The 11,281-nt window shown below is 39.1% G+C and overlaps 1 protein-coding gene across 3 annotated transcripts in view; it reads right to left on the reverse strand.

Moving 5' to 3' along the window:
- Positions 1-10,979, reverse strand: part of LOC121369054 (serine/threonine-protein kinase TBK1-like) — a 44,204-nt gene extending 33,225 nt beyond the window's left edge. Inside the window, exon 1 of one of the 3 annotated variants that reach the window (XM_041493875.1) lies at positions 10,881-10,979. The gene's annotated coding sequence lies outside the window, so the exon portion shown is untranslated. Of the gene's footprint in view, positions 1-5,046; positions 5,082-10,880 lie in introns of those variants that run through there. The other 2 variants (XM_041493876.1, XM_041493878.1) reach the window with 2 other exon arrangements.
- Between the last annotated feature and the right edge of the window lie 302 nt (positions 10,980-11,281).

The raw sequence follows: 11,281 nt of genomic DNA on the forward strand, positions 1-11,281 counted from the left end.
GTCATGGGTACCAGTTTGGATGACAATTCCAGAGATTTCCAGATCATGCAGTGAGCTTATCAAATGCTCCTGTAAAGGAGGCTGCTCCAACTGCAAATGCGGCAAAGCAAATCTGGACTACACACCACTTTGCAAGTGCAAATGTACTCTATAGAACATTGTAAACTGTATGTTACTTTAATAGACATCACAGAACAATGCCATATACTTTGTAAGAAACTGTGAGGTTTTTTTACACATTGTATTCCAACTCAACTCCATGCAATGGCCTAGTCTCCATGGTGTCAGATAGTAAGGAAAATTGAGAACTACTTGGTGGCCTACGAATAAAGCATTGATATTATTTGCTTGAAAATTGAGTTTTGTCTATACAATTCAAATGTAGTTATTCTAATAAATGCCCTGAACATTTTTAATTTCATCGTGACTAGTACAAGGCCAGTTATTAAAATACATGATTCACTATTATTCACTTTATTGGGTGATAACATTTTCCCTTCAACCAGAAGAGGGTGGATGTTATTGGAAATTTGCCATTTATTGGAATAAGGACGGTATTTATAATATTTTAAAAATGTATTGGTACTATTATAATGTCCAAGTAACATTCAACTACCTAAAAATCACAAATTTGGGAACCACCCTGGGCTTTTAATGACTCCCAAGACTCGAGAAAAGTGATATTTTGTCATAGATGTCGGCCATCTTGAATTTTGGTGTTTTACATGAACTTTTTTTAAACTCCGGAGGGCTCCTAGGCTAACATTAATTAATAGGCCCTAAGGAAGCCTCGTACCAAATATGGTGCTTTTATCCGCCCAGTAACGGTAATCATTAAATATACCCTGACTGGTGCATATAAAAGATCCCTTGTTATTAATGGGAATATGTAGCAGCGGGGGTGTTGGGGTTTTTTGTGTGTAAATAAACAGAAAACAAACCGGGGGGGGGGGGGGGGGGAATATGTAAGGAACGCGACTCTATATATGTAATGATGTACGAGTAATTTCCCCTTCATTTATCTCGTGTTTGAAGGTTCTAATAGACCAAATCAATTCCTATTGCCGATAATGTTAACGTTTACTAATAAAACTAATATTAGCAGCGTATCAACACACCCAGGAAGTACAGCAATAAAAAGTGTGGTACCTCACATCTAATCTACTTGCAAGAAAAAGGGGGGGGGGGGGGGGGGCGTCATATACCATTTTAGAGATTTAATTAATGTTTTTAATAGCAACCGTAATTTTTGCTGAAAATTGCAGTTCCATTTTTGAGGGTATCCCGCATTAGTTTCAACCTCTGGTATATACTGCATAACAACTGTATAACAAATAAAAGTGTATTTATTTATTGTCAATGGATAATAGTATTTGTACAAATAATCAATGTCACATATTACTACAAACCACACACACAGCTGCTTTTACTCCGTAAATATTTGCATCCTGAAGATCTTATATTCTCTCCCTCCCTCCTCTCTCTCTCTCTCTCTCTCTCTCTCTCTCTCTCTCTCTCTCTCTCTCTCTCTCTCTCTCTCTCTCTCTCTCTCTCTCTCTCTCTCTCTCTCTCTCTCTATGTTTAATTTGGGGAAAATCCCCCCACCCCAACAAAAATGGAAGCCCGTTCGCCTGTGGTATTTTGTGCGTTTACAAACGATAGAGGAATGTGGTATGATAGTAGATGACGACATCAGTCAAATTAATTGCCGAACCATTACCCGTTTATATGTGATGAATGAATGAATGTTTAATGACACCCCAGCACAAAAATACACCTCGGGTGTGATGAAGACATCTCGTTACAGTCTAAAAGATCCACGGCTGTTTTGGCATCTGGCATGGGCAATGTCGTTTTGACATCTGACACAGTGTGAACTCGCCGCTCTGGTCCAGGAAAACTGGCTATGCCAGAGGTCGGACCTGGGACGGGCGTGCCTGAAACCTTCGGGGTATGTGGGCACGTAAATAGAGTCCCGATAGAAGGAAGGAAATGTTTTATTTAACGACGCACTCAACACGTTTTATTTACGGATTATATGGCGTCGGACATATGGTTAAGGACCACACAGATATTGAGAGAGGAAACCCGCTGTCACTTCTTTATGGGCTACTCTTTTCGATTAACAGCAAGGGATCGTTTATATGCACCATCCGACAGACAGGATAACACATGCCACGGCCTTTGTTGCACCAATTGTGGAGCACTGGCTGGAACGAGAAATAGCCCAATGGGCCCACCAACACAGTTCCGATAGAGTCCGAGCCGCTGCTACATAGACTACTCTTACAGACTACTCTTACAGAAAGCTCTCTATTAAATGGGTCGTTTTTATGAGTTTTCCCAAACAGTGCAACACTTACCATGACTTTTAATACACCAGTCCTGTGGCACTGGATCGGACGGGTGAAAAACACCTTTTTGTCTATGGTTTGGGTTAGAGGGGTGAATCTATCCTATGACGAATAGTAAACCTGGGCTGAATTCTGACAGACCGAGCAGAAAAGAGTTCGCTAGAATGCTTTATGCGCTTCACATTAAACTGAAGTTATAATACGGTCATAGAGAGGAAACCCGTTACATTTTTCCATTAGTATCAACGGATATTTTATATGCATCATTCAACAGACAAGACATCACATACCACAGCTTTTGATATACCAGTCGTGGTACACTGGCTGGAATCAGAAATAGCCCAGTGAGCCCACCGACGGGGATTGACCCTACACCGACCGCGCACCAGGCGAGCGCTTTACCACTGGGCTACGTCCCGCTCCTCACATTAAACCATCTGATCACATCGGGGACCAGGGCCCCGTTCCACGAAGCGATCTTAGCGCTAAGATCATCTTAAGGGCATAAGGGCCCGTAATGCTATTTGAATGGAGTTGCCATGACGTTAAAGTCTGGACTTTATTCAAGTCTAGACTTTAAGGTTTATAAGCACGGGGCCAGGTAGTTATGCACATACGATGATCTTAGGGCTAAGATCGTTTCGTGGAACGGGCCCCCGTCAAATAGTTTGCGAACGTTAGCGTCGCTTGCTGTCGCTAAACACGGGGTGGGTTGATTTCTACCGGGAAAAGGGGGATTTTGTATGTGCACTTCCCTGGCGGTTCCAGTGGAAAAGCGCTCACATGATGCGCGGTCGGTTTGGGAACGATCCCCGTCACTGGGCCCATTGGGCTATTTCTCGCTCCAGCCAGTGCACCGCTACTGGCACATCAAAGGCAGTGGTATGTACTATCCTGTCTATGGGATGGTGCATATAAAAGATCCCTTGGTGCAAATCGAAAAGAGTAGCCCATGAAGTGGCGACAGCGGGTTTCCTCTCTCAATATCTGTGTGGTCCTTAATCATATGTTCGACGCCATATAACCGTAAATAAAATGTGTTGAGTGTGTCGTTAAATAAACCATGTCCTTCCTTCTCAGGCGGACACTCTACCACTGAACTGAATCCCGCCCCTCACAGAGTATTTTTTCATTCAGCTGAGTCATTCTGTCAGTCATTCAGTCAGTCATACGGTCATTTATCCATTAATCCATTCATTTATTCATTTATTCATTCATTCAATCATTTAATAATTTATCCATTCATTTAGAATTCTGGGGTGGTATTGTTTCTTTTTGTTGTTTTTTGTTTGTTTGATTGGGGGCAGTGGCGTAGGAAGGTGCCAAAAAAGTGGGAGGCACACTTTTATATTTACTCACTTTTACACTATTATAAAGCAAATATAAAGCAAAATATCTGAAAAGTGGGGACACATGCCCCTTAAACACACACACACACACACGCACACGCACACACACACACACACACACACACACACACACACACACACGCTTCCTACGCCAGTGGGGGAATGTGTTGTTTGTTTTGTTTTGTCTGTTTGTTTGTTTTTGTTGTTGTTTTTGTTGGGGGGGGGGGGGGTGGGTAGCTTGTTTTTTTAATGCGGTTCTTTTACTAACACTAAATAAATTAATAAAATCATGTTTTCTATATCAACATTTGCGGACTTGAGAGAGACGGGGTCACAGGCGTCGGAAGATGACAGTAATTGCCATGGGGGTGGGGAACTATATAATTATTAATTAGATTTTTAACTGCAGCCTAATGTATTATTTTCTGAGTTGTAGGGGGTGGCGGTGGAGTGGCTTTCAACGTCTACGGGGTAAAGAGGGAGGGGGACAAAGAGTGCTACAGTATGTAACATCATCTCGTGGAGAGACATTTATAAAGGCTTATCGGCTGTTTGCCAATCCACTTCATTTACTTGAATAAATATTGTTTAAAAACAAAACTGGGCAAGATCGAGTGGAGGGAAACAAATATACAGAAAAATCGCGGGAATGTTGTAATTGCAAGCGGTATGCTGCAAGCGCGATGAAGGAATTTTACAAACTCGTGCATCAATATACAATCTAGGTCAGTCCTGTGAAGGACAAACATTCCATACGTGAATATTTTATGTTTAGTGTATCGCAAAACATGGAAACAATTATAATTTATAACTGAATTTCAGCATTAACCGTATTCTGCTAACAGTTATGAAGAGACGTTTGTTGTTTTATATCAGTAGTGCTAGGCCCTACCCTCATTGCATATAAAACAGGATGGGGTTAGTAGAGCTATACATTAATTATGTTGTATGTGTTTTCCACAATATATCGAGGGCACATACACGTGTACGTATTTTTACAATTTACTATTTTTATTATACATTGTTTTTAATGTCTCAGTTGCTGAGGTGGGGGGGGGGGGGGGAGGTCTTCTTTCCATCAAAGAGCATACTGATTTTAAATGAAAGATCATCATCATCATCATTATATTATTATTATTATTATTATTATTATTATTATTATTATTATTATCTACATAATTCATGCACATTAAATACACAGGATAATTTAGTAATTTATCATGCATATCCTCGCATATTTAGGCTTAAATATATTATAATGAGGACATAATGAGTATAAGCACTACGCACCCCTCGCCCCCCCCCCCCCCCCCACCCCAATGACCAACAAAAAAAGCACTTACTCACAGACTTGGAATATGTTGATGTTAAAAACCGGTTTTTACGTGTGATTATAAATAGACTACACGTCGATAATAAATAAAAAATACCGTAAATCCCTGTTTAGAAGATGTATCAAATGTCATTAACTGATTGAATGAGTGAATGAATATTAAAAAACGTTTGTTAAAGTTTGTTTTGTTTAACGACACCACTAGAGCACATTGATTTATTAATCATCGGCCATTGGATGTCACACATTTGGTAATTTTTACATATAAGCTTAGAGAGAAAACCCGCTACATTTGTCTATTAGTAGCAAGGGATCTTTATGGATGTTTAAAGACACACCAGTACAAAGAATACATAGACTGTAGGGTGTCAAGTCCATGAGAAAGGTCATTATTAAAGATATATATAGCATTTAAAAAGTAAATTCAAACAGTGCACAGATCTCGAGCTGTGTAAAATAGCCCATAAATATCACCGGTAAGTAAATTAAAATTTGAACGTTATAACTGAATGAAAGTGAATAAATAGTAGTCTTGTTCGTGGGATGTGCATATAAAATATCTTTTGCTGCTTATGGAAAACTGAGGGTCCGGTTTAGAAAGGTTTATATAATAGAATGTAACAAAATGTGCCAAATGAATGTATAAGCTGGTCATTGTATAGTACCGGTATGTAATCAATCTAATTAAAATTAGCTCCACTGTTACATGTGGATCTAACAGCAGCCCGTTGGAGTTCATGTCCAGTTGAACTTTCATTCGACCAATCAAAAGCTTACTTGCAAAATCATGCCAGTGATTTGAAAAAAATTGAAAACATTCGGGACTATGCCGAGGGTATACGAAATGATTTAGGTGAATTACGAAGTATGCCGGAAACTAATTGCAATATAAAATTTTATATAAAATTCGTTTCAAGACGAAACAAAACCGTGATGGTATAGCCATAAAATCTCTTTATACTAGTATACAATCCAGAGTTTATTACTGCACTTTTCCCCCTGTTTTTTTCAATGTTGATTTAGATCAACAAGTTCGCCTATTGCATAAATAGTCTCGCCCGATATTTTTAGAATTTGCATGCTCCCGAATAACGCTATAAAAGGCGAAGTGTAATTGGTCGATATTTAAATTGTTATTTATAGATGAAATGTCACCTGGACATGGGAGTCCACGCAATGCTGTTAGCTCTTCTGGTAGATCCAGTAGAGCTAATTTTAATCAGATTGGGTATGTAATATTCCTGCAGGGTGTATATGGCCAAATCAAAGTTAAAGTTTGTTTTGTTTAGCCACACCACTAGAGTATTGTCTTATTAATCATCGGCTATTGGATATCTTAGAGAAAACAAACCGCTACATTTTCTCATTATTAGCAAGGGATGATCTTTTGTATACATTTTCTCATTATTAGCAAGGGATGATCTTTTATAACAATTTTCTCATTATTAGCAAGGGATGATCTTTTGTATACATTTTCTCATTATTAGCAAGGGATGATCTTTTATAACCATTTTCTCATTATTAGCAAGGGATGATCTTTTGTATACATTTTCTCATTATTAGCAAGGGATGATCTTTTATAACCATTTTCTCATTATTAGCAAGGGATGATCTTTTATATACATTTTCCCACAGACAGGATAGCACATATCACAGCCTTTGATATACCAGTCGTGGTTTACTGGCTGCAATGAGAAATAGCCCAATGGGCTGACCGATCGACCCTAGACCGACCGCGCATCAGCCGGGCGCTTTACCACTTGGTTACGTCCCGCCCCGACCAAATCAAAGACGACAGTAGTAACATATATGGCTGAAACTGCTACAAGCGATGTTTCAATCAACATGTATTATACACCATGGATATAATTACCTCCCCTCACCTGTAAAGTAGGACTTCGCACGTGTTTCAAGCACACTAGTCAGTAGCTGGTTCATTGACTCCAGTTCAAATTAAATTACAGGAATTTACCGGTCAGATAAAACAACATTTTATGACGACAAACATTGTCACGTGCCTCATCAATGACAGGACTGGTCATATTAACTGTGTTATCACGATTTGGAACTCGTTGATTAATTAATCATCGGCTATTGGATGTCAAACATTTGGCTTTGTGTTTTTTACGCCGATGCTACTCGGTATAGCAACCACTGTGGTAACAACGGGTTTTCTCTGTCACTCTATAGACCATGGTATTTTTTGCGGGGGTGTGGTGTATTTTAGCTAATTGGAGTGCTGTCATGGCGTGTGAGATTGTAAAGGTTTCAAAACCATGACACATTTTATAAGCAAAACCGAGATGTATATTATGCCAAAATATTTAAGCTACAAGAAAAATAATAATTTAAAAAAAACATTGTCAAATTAACATATGAAGCATAATTCAAAAATCATCCACAAAACGGCAATATTATGTGTGTCATTTTCTGACTTCCCTATAAGTCAACTTCCCACCCACCGCCAAATACATATGTATATAAAATAATATTTTGGTGTGGGGGGGAATCGATTTATAGGTGAAGATATACGGTAGATAAAGTATTGAACCTTGGTCAATCCAATTAAAATTAGCTCCACTATTACATGTGAATCTAACAGCAACCCGTTGCAGTTCATGTCCAGTTGACTTTTTATTCGACCAATCAAAACCTTACTTGCAAAAGCATGCCAGTGATTTGAAAAGAATTTGAAAACATTTGGGATTATGCCGAGGGTATACGAAATGATTCGGGTGAATTACGAAGTATGCCGGAAATTGCAATATAACAATTTATGTAAAATTCGTTTCAAGACGGAAAAAAAACCCGTGATAAAATCAGTTTATACTAGTATACAATCCAGAGTTTATTACTGCACGTTCCCCTCTGTTTTTTTCAATATTGAAATAGACCAACAAGTTCGCCTATTGCATAAATAGTCTCGCCCGATATTTTAAGAATGTGTATGTTCCCGAATAACGCTATAAAAGGCGAAGTGTAATTGGTCGATATTTAAATTGTTCTTTATAGATGAAATGTCAATCTAATTAAAATTAGCTCCACTATTACATGTGGATCTAAAGACAGCCAGTTGGAGCTCATGTCCACCAATCAAAACCTTACTTGCAGAATCCTGCCAGTGATTTAAAACTAACAACAATGCGTAGTCCCCAATGCCCAGGTAACATTTCGTCTGTAAATAATAATTTATGGGTATGGGTAACTATATTTACGTGCCCCTATCCACGAGGGTTCAGGCACGCCCACCCCGGATTCGGCCTCTGACATCGCCAGTTGTCGACTCCGGGGCGGGAGTAATAATTTAAATATTGACCAATCACACTTCGCCTTTTATAACGTTATTTGGGAGCATACAAATTCTAAAAATATCGGGCGAGTCTATTTTAGTGGCCGCAGTACAGCGAACCATACCAATACGTACGGGGTGGGTTATCAGTCTTCAATTTTACATTAAAAATTATTTATTTATTTATAAAAAAAGCCCAAATAAAACAGTCTTCAGTTTTACATTACAAATTATTTATTTTATAAAATAAAACATGTTTTAAGGCATTCGTAATTCACACGAGACATGTCGTATACCCTCAGGATAATTCGGAATGTTTTCAAATTAATTTTAAATCACTGGCAGGATTCTGCAAGTAAGGTTTTGATTGGTGGACATGAGCTCCAACTGGCTGTCTTTAGATCCACATGTAATAGTGGAGCTAATTTTAATTAGATTGATGAAATGTCACCTGGACATGGGAGTCCACGCAATGCTGTTAGATCTACTGGTAGACCTAGTAGAGCTAATTTTAATCAGATTGAACCTTGGTCGATATTTAAATTGATATTTATGGATGAAATGTCACCTGGACATGGGAGTTCACGCAATGCTGTTAGATCTACTGGTAGACCTAGTAGAGCTAATTTTAATCAGATTGAACCTTGGTTTCTTGAACATTTGCCACGAATCAGTCTGTTTGGTTTACCGGTACCACTAGAGCACATTGATTTATTAATTATCAGTTACTGGATGTCAAACATTTGGTAATTTTGACATACAGTCTTAGAGAGGAAATCCGCTACTGTGTTCCTCTAGTAGCATTGTAGCAAGGAATCTTTTATATCCACCATCCCATAGACAGGATAGCACATGCCACGGTCTTTGATATACCTATCGTAGTGCACTGGTTAGAATGAGAAATAGCCCAAGGGGCCCACCGGCGGGGATCGATCCCAGACCAACAGCGCATCAGGCGAGCGCTTTACCACTGGGTTACGGCTTGCACCCTTGTCACGAATCCCATTATTATATCTACTACATGTACTAGGTAATATACTAGTGACTGACAATATAATGGCTAAATAAATCCATTAAAAAAAAAATTAAATGCTCAAAGGTAACACAATGTCATATCCTTCAACAGGCCTGCAGGAACTGTATCTGTGTGGGGGGGGGGGGGGATTACATGGGTGGCAGAAGCTAAATGATACTTTTATTTATATAGAGGATTTAAAAAAGGTACATTTTCGTTCTCGTTAGGGGGGAGGGGGGGGGGGCAATGGCCTCCCCTCCCCTAGCTTCTACAGGCTGTGAAAACATATTTCGTAATGCATTTCATAATGCATGCGCAGTAGATAGTAGTATACTATACGGAATGGTACCTTGGCATGCGAAGATAGTGAAATATATATCATAAACATGTATAACCAGCTACATAATAAACCTAATAACCTAAATTTTAGTTTAGAGGTTGGCTGCCAGGAATTTAAAAAAGTAATAATAACAAAACAAACAAACAACAACAATAAATAAAATTAATAATCTGAGTAAAAAAAGCAATTTAATTTTCTTTTCATATTATGTAGCTTTGTATTACTCACATGTTTGTCTATCTCCGCCCCGCCTACAGTGGTAAAGCGCTCGCCTAATGCGCGGTCGGTCTAGGTTCGATCCCCATCGGTGGACACATTGGGCTATTTCTTTTTCCAGCCAATGCACCACGACTGGTATATCAAAACCCATGGTATGTGTTATCCTGTATGTGGGATTGTGCATAAAAAAGATCCCTTAATTGCTACTAATGGGAAAATGTGGCATGTTTCCTCTCTAAGACAGTGTCAAAATTACCAACATTTTGACATCCAATAGCCGATGATTAATAAATCAATGTAATCTAGTGGTGTTGTTAAATAAAACTAAATTTTAACACACACACACACACACACACACACACACACACACACACACACACACACCTCACACTGGCGTAGGAAACGGGGGGCAAGGGGACATGTCCCCCCCCCCACACACACACACACACACTTTTCTGCTATTTTGCTTTATATTTGCTTTATAATAGTGTAAAAGTGTGTAAATATAAAAGTGCCCCCCCCCCCCCACCACTTTTGGCACATTCCTACGCTCGTGCCTCATCCCCGTTAAATAAATAAATGAAAAATACACAACACACCCATCCACACAAAAAAAAAACCTACATTAAGAGAGAGAGAGAGAGAGAGAGAGAGAGAGAGAGAGAGAGAGAGAGAGAGAGAGAGAGAGAGAGAGAGAGAGAGAGAGAGAGAGAGAGGGGGGGGGAGAGGAGAGAGAGAGGGGGGGACGAAATAGTGGACTACCCAATATAATTAAATCGATATAATTTTCTTGTCTGGTGAAAGTTGGCTATCATTATTGTGAACTAATCTTTGTCGAATAGCCCGTCATCTTGTGAAGATGCCTATGGGCCTCAATATCTCACAGGTATGGTTTAAGTGTTGCAGTTGTAATATGGTGTTATTAATGTGATATTATTTTCGTATTTTATTGAACTATGAATAAAAAGTATTAATTCTTACCTCGTTGAGTAATGTTCATAAATACTTGCATTTTGTTGAGAAACTTGAAAGAAACGTTGTAGACCTCTCCATTGTATTAGACGTCATAGCATTGTTGACGTCATCGTTATGCATTTGGTCTTTGGCGGAAAATGTCGAACCGTGATTCACTGCGGGATGGGTTGTTTTTTGTTTGTTTTTGTTGGGGTTTTTTTTGTTTTTTTTTGGGGGGGGGTCTTTTGTTAGGAGGAGTGGGCGGTGGGTTTTTTTTGGGGGGATGTTGTGATTACATGTTCGACTGACCACAAAATATGCAACACATAAGTATCGGACGAGGGGGAGCCAAAGGAGCAGTTTCAACAGTTGCACCCGCTCCTTGAATACTAAAATCAGTCCCACAGGGAACGACTTTTTTCATGCTA

The sequence above is a fragment of the Gigantopelta aegis genome, chromosome 3 (genome assembly GCF_016097555.1).
Source record: "Gigantopelta aegis isolate Gae_Host chromosome 3, Gae_host_genome, whole genome shotgun sequence".
NCBI lineage: Eukaryota > Metazoa > Mollusca > Gastropoda > Neomphalida > Peltospiridae > Gigantopelta > Gigantopelta aegis.